This window comes from Arachis ipaensis, chromosome B2, assembly GCF_059453495.1.
Source record: "Arachis ipaensis isolate K30076 ecotype BB chromosome B2, ASM5945349v1, whole genome shotgun sequence".
NCBI lineage: Eukaryota > Viridiplantae > Streptophyta > Magnoliopsida > Fabales > Fabaceae > Arachis > Arachis ipaensis.
The window spans coordinates 27,370,064-27,379,134 of record NC_142437.1 but is presented as its reverse complement, the minus strand read 5'-3'; the positions used below and the strand labels follow the sequence as shown (position 1 = coordinate 27,379,134).

At 41.4% G+C, this 9,071-nt stretch overlaps 1 non-coding gene across 1 annotated transcript; it reads left to right on the top strand.

The window, feature by feature from the left end:
- Positions 1–8,294: 8,294 nt before the first annotated feature.
- LOC148573392 (small nucleolar RNA R71) lies at positions 8,295–8,402 on the top strand. The gene has a single exon (XR_015905657.1). It is a non-coding gene; the product is annotated as a small nucleolar RNA R71 (small nucleolar RNA).
- The last annotated feature ends 669 nt before the right edge of the window (positions 8,403–9,071 follow it).

Sequence of the window (9,071 nt, the reverse complement as noted above, 5' to 3'; positions counted from 1 at the left end):
ACAAACGCCACCCTTCTATCCTTCGTCGTTAATTCATAATTTTTTTTTCTATTTCTATTCATATTTAGGCTAGTTAGATATGCATGTTGTAGTGGATTTTAGGTTGTTAGGTAGCCTAGGATGTGGTTAGTGGATTTAGGTCTGTTTAATTGTACTGTTCCTGTTTCTTGTTTTATTCTGCTGTTGCTGTGATGATTGTAATATTCATATGCTGTACTTTCTTGTTTCTTGCTGCTCTGTACACTGCATTTTCATGTTTATATTCCTTATATGTAATTGCAGCTTTATTTTTTATTCATATGAACTATTCTGTTGCTGTTTATTTTCCGGGACAATCCAATTTTAGCTGGAATGCTGCCCAAATTTCTGTAAAATGTTTCCATTCATGTCTTGATTTTGGCATTTTCAACTGTGCTTTCCTTAGATTTAACCAAAACAATTCATGAATGCCAGGGCAAGCTTTCTTATTCTTTTTGATTTTCTGGTTCATAATTTGAATTTTTGATGTTTGATTCCAATTTTTGCTATTTCTATATCTATTTGAATCATTATCAACCTGTTTTCCTTATTTGGATATGAGTTACTTATAGCTTCTAACTGTGAATACTTGTTACTTGGAATATTTTCATTATGCCACTTACTTTAACCCACTTTTTACTAACTCACTAATGTTAACTTCCTAAACTCTTTTTCAACTCTAAACAACCTAACCTTTCAAAACTTCTCTTCTCATTTTCCTTATCCTTTAGCTTCTTTGCCACTTTGTGTTTCTTTTGATTATTTGCCTATTTGTTTTCCTGTTTTCACTATATCCTAGTTTCTGTTTTTCAGGATGTCTGCCAGCCAGAGAAAAGGAAAAGGAAAGGCTACTACTGGCAAACGGAAAAGAGGAGAATCCTCCATGTCCATCATAGATATGATGCACGATGAATCCTTGTGGGAGAAAAATTTTACCCCGTAAGAGAAGGCCGACCAGCTAATCCCTGCTACTGATCCAGTGAAATTTGCAAACCGATACTATAAGCTGAAGTATCCGGTGTTTGCAAACTCCAGGAACCTATACCTGGAGAGAACTTTGAAGATCCCAGAAGAACTCCAGCAATACACCTCTGATCAGATCAAACAAAGAGGCTGGTTCTTCTTGGAGAGAAACCTAACTGAGGTCAATGCATCTTGGGTTAGGGAATTCTACTGCAATTACTTCAAAACCTCCCTAGATGCAGTGAACCTTAGAGGAAAGCATATTCTGCTCACTGAAGAGGCCATTGAAGATGTTCTGAAGCTTCTGCCTAAAACTGATCAACTGGATGGTTATTAGAAAGCTGAGAAAGATATGCGCTTCATGCGATTTGATTGGGATGTAGTCAAGGCCCGGATAGCCCTTGACCCGACTGTTCCTTGGATTATGGGTCAGAACACCACCATGCCAAAGGGAATCAAGCGGATTAACCTGAATGATGAGGCTCGGCTATGGCACCAGATACGTAGTAACTTCATTATGCTGAGTACTCACGAGACTGAGATACCAGCCGCTATGATCACCCTCCTATGGTGTGTGATGGAGGGTAAGGACCTGTACCTGCCACGCTTTATCTGGTACCACATGGCCAGGGTCCACATCTGAGGCACTCCTCCCTTTCCTTATCTGGTTACACAGCTAGGCCGTCGAGTTGACGTGCCTTGGGAGGATGCTGATGAGAAGCCACTGATGCACGAAATTGTGATGTCCAGGCTCGAACAATCCCTGGCAACGTGAGCAACTTGGTGCGCGTAATCGTGATTACACACTCATAATTTGTCACAACTTCGATACAACTAACCAGCAAGTGCACTGGGTCGTCCAAGTAATACCTTACGTGAGTAAGGGTCGAATCCCACAGAGATTGTTGGTATGAAGCAAGCTATGGTCACCTTGCAAATCTCAGTTAGGTAGATATAAATGGATAATGGTGTTTTTGAATAATAAATAATAGAATAGGGATAGAGGTACTTATGTAAATCATTGGTAGGAATTTCAGATAAGCGAATAGAGATGCTTTTCGTTCCTCTGAACCTCTGCTTTCCTGCTATCTTCATCCAATCTGTCTTACTCCTTTCCATGGCTGGCTTTATGCAAGGGCATCACCGTTGTCAGTGGCTACATCCCCTCCTCTCAGTGAAAGATATGCTCACATGCTCTGTCACAGCACGGCCAATCATCTGTCGGTTCTCGATCATGCTGGAATAGGATTCACCCTCCTTTTGCGTCTGTCACTAACGCCCAGCACTCGCGAGTTTGAAGCTCGTCACAGTCATTCAGTCATTGAATCCTACTCGGAATACCACAGACAAGGTTTAGACTTTCCGGATTCTCTTGAATGCCGCCATCATTCTAGCTTACGCCACGAAGATTCCGGTTAGGAGATCTAAGAGATATTCATTCTAGCTTATTTCATGTAGAACGGAAGTGTTTGTCAGGCACGCGTTCATAAGGGAGAAGGATGATGAGCGTCACACATAATCATCACCTTCATCATGTTCTTGGGTGCGAATGGATATCTTAGAAGCGAAATAAGAAGAATTGAATAGAAAACAGTAGTACTTTGCATTAATCTTTGAGGAACAGCAGAGCTCCACACCTTAATCTATGGAGTGTAGAAACTCTACCGTATGAAAATACATAAGTGAAGGTCCAGGCATGGCCGAGATGGCCAGCCCCCTAAAACGTGATCAAAGGATCATAAGGTAATCCCAAGATGCCTAATACAATAGTAAGAGGTCCTATTTATAATAAACTAGCTACTAGGGTTTACATGAGTAAGTATTTGATGTATAAATCCACTTCCGGGGCCCACTTGGTGTGTGTTTGGGCTGATCTTAAGTGTTGCACGTGCAGAGGCCATTTGTGGAGTTGAACGCCAGTTTTTGTGCCAGTTTGGGCGTTCAACTCTGGTTTTGGATCCTTTTCTGGCGCTGGACGCCAGATTTGGGTAGAAAGCTGGCGTTGAACGCCAGTTTACGTCGTCTATTCTTGGCCAAAGTATGGACTATTATATATTGCTGGAAAGCCCTGGATGTCTACTTTCCAAAGCAATTGGAAGCGCGTCATTTCGAGTTCTGTAGCTCCAGAAAATTCACTTTGAGTGCAGGGAGGTCAGAATCCAACAGCATCAGTAGTCCTTCTTCAACCTCTGAATCTGATTTCTGCTCAAGTCCCTCAATTTCAGCCAGAAAATACCTGAAATCACAGAAAAACACACAAACTCATAGTAAAGTCCAGAAATGTGAATTTAACATAAAAACTAATGAAAATATCCCTAAAAGTAACTAGATCCTACTAAAAACACACTAAAAACAATGCCAAAAAGCGTATAAATTATCCGCTCATCACAACACCAAACTTAAATTGTTGCTTGTCCCCAAGCAACTGAAAATCAAATAGGATAAAAATAAGAGAATATACTATAAATTCCAAACTATCAATGAAACAGAGCTTGAATCATATGAGCGGGACTTATAGCTTTTTGCCTCTTGAATAGTTTTGGCATCTCACTTTATCCATTGAAGTTTAGAATGATTGGCATCTATAGGAACTTCAGATTTCGAATAGTGTTATTGACTCTCCTAGTTCAGTATGATGATTCTTGAACACAGCTTCTTTATGAGTCTTGGCCGTGGCCCTAAGCACTTTGTTTTCCAGTATTACCACCGGATACATAAATGCCACAGACACATAATTGGGTGAACCTTTTCAGATTGTGACTCAGCTTTGCTAAAGTCCCCAATTAGAGGTGTCCAGGGTTCTTAAGCACACTCTTTTTTTTTTTTTTTTTTTGCTTTGGACCTTGACTTTAACCGCTCAGTCTCAAGTTTTCACTTGACACCTACACGCCACAAGCACATGGTTAGGGACAGCTTGGTTTAGCCGCTTAGACCAGGATTTTATTCCTTTAGGCCCTCCTATCCACTGATGCTCAAAGCCTTGGGATCCTTTTTATTTGCCCTTGCCTTTTGGTTTTAAGGGTTATTGGCTTTTTGCTCTTGCCTCTTGGTTTTAAGAGCTTTGGCTTTTTCTGCTTGCTTTTTTTTTTTCTTCTAAATTTTTTTTTTCGCCTATTTTTTTTTTCTGCAAGCTTTGTTCTTTGCTGCTTTTTCTTGCTTCAAGAATCATTTTTATGATTTTTCAGATTATCGAATAACATGTCTCCTAGTCATCATTCTTTCAAGAGCCAACATATTTAACATTCTTAAACAACAACTTCAAAAGACATATGCACTGTTCAAGCATACATTCAGAAAACAAGAAGCATTGTCACCACATCAATATAATTGAGCTAAGTTCAAGGATAAATTCGAAACTCATGTACTTCTTGTTCTTTTGATTTAAAACAGTTTTTATTTAAGAGAGGTGATGGATTCATAGGACATTCATATCTTTAAGATAAAGTTACTAACTACTAATGATCATGTAATGAAGACTCAAACATATATAAGCACATAGCATAGAAAACGAAAAACAGAAGAAATAAGAACAAGGAATGAATCCACCTTAGTGATGGTGGCGTTTCCTTCTTGAGGAACCAATGATGTCCTTGAGCTCTTCTATGTCTCTTCCTTGTCTTTGTTGCTCCTCCCTCATTGCTTTTTGATCTTCTCTTATTTCATGAGGCATGATGGAGTGCTCTTGATGTTCCACCCTTAGTTGTCCCATATGGGAACTTAATTCTTCTAGGGAGGTGTTGATGTGCTCCCAATAGTTTTGTGGAGGAAAGTACATTTGAGGCATTTCCGGAATCTCATGGTGATGAGCTTCATACGCCTCTTGAGCTCCATGAGTGGGCTCTCTTGCTTGCTCCATCTTTTTCTTAGTGATGGGCTTTTCCTCTTTAATGAGGATATCTCCCTCTATGTCAATTCCAGTTGAATTGCATAGGTGGCAAATGAGGTGAGGAAAGGCTAACCTTGCCATGGTGGAGGACTTGTTAGCCACCTTGTAGAGTTCTTGAGGTATAATCTCATGAACTTCCACCTCTTCTCCAATCATGATGCTATGGATCATGATGGCCTGGTCTATAGTAACTTCAGACCGGTTGCTAGTGGGAATGATTGAGCATTGAATAAACTCCAACCATCCTCTAGCTATAGGCTTGAGGTCCAATCTTCTTAGTTGAACCGGCTTGCCTTTGGAGTCAATCTTCCATTGAGCTCCTTCTACACATATGTCCATAAGGACTTGGTCCAACCTTTGATCAAAGTTGACTCTCCTTGTGTAGGGGCGTGCGTTTTCTTCCATGTATGGCAAGTTGAACGCCAACCTCACATTTTCCGGACTAAAATCTAAGTATTTCCCCCGAACCATTGTAACATAGTTCTTTGGATCCGGGTTCTTACTTTGATCATGGTTCTTGGTGATCCATGCATTGGCATAGAATTCTTGAACCATTAGGATACCGACTTGTTGGATGGGATTTGTTAGAACTTCCCAACCTCTTCTTTGAATTTCATGTCGGATCTCCGGATACTCATTTCTTTTGAGTTTAAAAGGGACCTCAGGGATCACCTTCTTCTTGGCCACAACATCATAGAAGTGGTCTTGATGGGCTTTGGAGATGAACCTTTCCATCTCCCATGACTCGGATGTGGAAGCTTTTATCTTCCCTTTCCCTCTTCTAGAGGATTCTCCGGTCTTAGGTGCCATCAATGGTAATGGAAAAACAAAAAAAGCTGTGCTTTTACCACACCAAACTTAGAATATTGCTCGCCCTCGAGCAATAAACAAAAGAATAGATGAAGAAGAAGAAGAAATGGAGGAGAGGGAGAGGGTGATGTGGTTCGGCCAAGAAGAGTGTAGAGGGGTGTGTTGTGTGAATTTGATGAAGAATGGAGGTCTTTATATAGGGAAGGGAGGGGGGTTAAGGTTCGGCCATATGGGTGGGTTTGGGTGGGAAATTGGTTTTGAATTTTGAAGGTAGGTGGAGTTTATGAGGTAGGTTTATGGGGAAGAGTGGATGGATGTGAGTGGTGAAGAGGTGATGGGGAAGAGAGATTGAGGTGATTGGTGAAGGGTTTTTGGGGAAGAGTGTTTATAGGGTTGTGTGAAAGAGAGTGGTGAGAAGAAGTAAGTGGAGGTAGGTGGGGATCCTGTGGGGTCCACAGATCCTGAGTGGATCCTGTGGGGTCCACAGATCCTGAGGTTTTCAAGGATTTACATCCCTGCACCCATTAGGCATGTGAAAATGCCTTTGTACCCAACTCTAGGCGTTCAGCGCCAGGTTGGTGGCCATTTTGGGCGTTCAACGCCCATTTGTGTGCCATTTCTGGCGTTGAACGCCAGAACCATGCCTGTTCTGGCGTTCAGCGCCCAGAAGCTGCCCATTTTGGGCGTTCAGCGCCAGAACCATGCTCTGTTCTGGCGCTGAACGCCAGACAGATGCTCCTCCAGGGTGTGATTTTTCTTCTGCTGTTTTTTATTCCGTTTTCAATTTTTCTATTTATTTTGTGACTCCACATGATCATGAACCTAAGAAAACATGAAAAACAATAAAAATAAGAATTAGATAAACATTGGGTTGCCTCCCAACAAGCGCTTCTTTAATGTCAATAGCTTGACAGTGGGCTCTCATGGAGCCTCACAGATGTGCAGAGCTTTGTTGAGACTCTCCAACACCAAACTTAGAGTTTGGATATGGGAGTTCAACACCAAACTTAGAGTTTGGTTGTGGCCTCCCAACACCAAACTTAGAGTTTGACTGTGGGGGCTCTGGTTGACTCTGCTTTGAGAGAAGCTTTTCAAGCTTCCTCTCCATGGTTGCAGAGGGAGATCCTTGAGTTTTGAATACAAGGGAGTTCTCATTCCATTGAAGGACTATTTCACCTCTGTCAACATCAATCACAGCTCTTGCTGTGGCCAGGAAAGGTCTTCCTAGGATGATGGATTCATCCTCTTCCTTTCCAGTATCCAGGACTATGAAATCAGTAGGTATGTAAAGGCCCTCAACCTTTACTAATACATCTTCTACTTGTCCATAAGCCTGTTTTCTTGAGCTGTCTGCCATCTCTAGTGAGATTTTAGCAGCTTGCACCCCATAGATTCCCAGTTTCTCTATTACAGAGAGGGGCATGAGGTTTATTCCTGAACCAAGGTCACACAGAGCCTTAAAGATCATGGTGCCTATGATACAGTGTATTATGAACTTTCTAGGATCCTGTCTCTTCTGAGGCAATGTCAGTTGATCCAGATCACTTAGTTCATTGATGAACAAGGGAGGTTCAACTTCCCAAGTATCAATGCCAAATAATTTGGCATTCAGCTTCATGATTGCACCAAGAAACTTGGTAGTTTGCTCTTCTGTAGCATCCTCATTCTCTTCAGAAGAGGAATACTCATCAGAGCTCATGAAGGGCATAAGGAGGTTCAATGGAATCTCTATGGTCTCTAGATGAGCTTCAGAGTCCTTTGGTTCCTCAGAGGGAAGCTCCTTATTGACCACTGGACGTCCCAGGAGGTCTTCCTCCTTGGGATTTGCGTCCTCTCCTTCCTTTGCAGGTTCGGCCATGGCGCTTATGTCAATGGCCTTGCACTCTCCTTTTGGGTTCTCTTCTGTATTGCTTGGGAGAGTACTAGGAGGGATATCAGTGATCCTTTTACTCAGCTGGCCCACTTGTGCTTCCAAATTTCTAATGGAAGACCTTGTTTCATTCATGAAACTTACAGTGGCCTTAGATAGATCAGAGACTAGATTTGCTAAATTCGAAGCATTTTGTTCAGAGTTCTCTGTCTGTTGCTGAGTGGATGATGGAAAAGGCTTGCTATTGCTAAACCTGTTTCTTCCACCATTATTAAAGCCTTGTTGGGGCTTTTGATCCTTCCATGAGAAATTTGGATGATTTCTCCATGTTGAGTTATAGGTGTTTCCATAAGGTTCACCTAAGTAATTTACCTCTGCTATTGCAGGGTTCTCAGGATCATAAGCTTCTTCTTCAGAAGATGCCTCTTGAGTATTGTTGGATGCAGCTTGCATTCCATGCAGACTCTGAGAAATCATATTGACTTGCTGAGTCAATATTTTATTCTGAGCCAATATGGCATTCAGAGTATCAACCTCAAGAACTCCCTTCTTCATAGGCGTCCCATTACTCACAGGATTCCTTTCAGAAGTGTACATGAACTGGTTTTTAGCAACCATGTCAATGAGTTCTTGAGCTTCTGCAGGCGTTTTCTTTAGGTGAATGGATCCACCTGCAGAAGTGTCCAGTGACATCTTTGATAGCTCAGATAAACCATCATAGAACATATCCAGGATGGTCCATTCTGAAAGCATGTCAGAAGGACACTTTTTGGTCAACTGTTTGTATCTTTCCCAAGCTTCATAGAGGGATTCACCTTCTTTCTGTCTGAAGGTTTGAACATCAGCTCTAAGCTTGCTCAGCTTTTGAGGAGGAAAGTACTTGGCTAAGAAAGCCGTGACTAGCTTATCCCAAGAGTTCAGGCTGTCTTTGGGTTGAGAATCCAACCATAATCTAGCTCTGTCTCTTACAGCAAAAAGGAAAAGCATAAGCCTGTAGACTTCAGGATCTACTCCATTAGTCTTAACAGTATCACATATCTGCAAGAATTCAGTTAAGAACTGAAAAGGATCTTCAGATGGAAGTCCATGAAACTTGCAGTTCTGCTGCATCAGAGAAACTAACTGAGGTTTCAGCTCAAAGTTGTTTGCTCCAATGGCAGGAATGGAGATGCTTCTTCCATGTAAATTGGAATTAGGTGCAGTAAAGTCACCAAGCATCTTCCTTACATTATTATTATTTTCGGCTGCCATCTCCTCTTCCTGTTCGAAAATTTCTGAAAGGTTATTTCTGGATTGTTGTATTTTAGCTTCTCTTAATTTTTTTCTTCAGAGTCCTTTCAGGTTCTGGATCTGCTTTAACAAGAATGTTCTTGTCCTTGCTCCTGCTCATATGACAAAGAAGAGGGCACAGAAAAAATAGTAATAATAATATGGATCCTTTATACCACAGTATAGGGATCCTTGTGTTAGTAGAAGAAAAGAAGGGAAGAAAATCTGAACTCAGAGAGAGAGGGGGTTCAGATT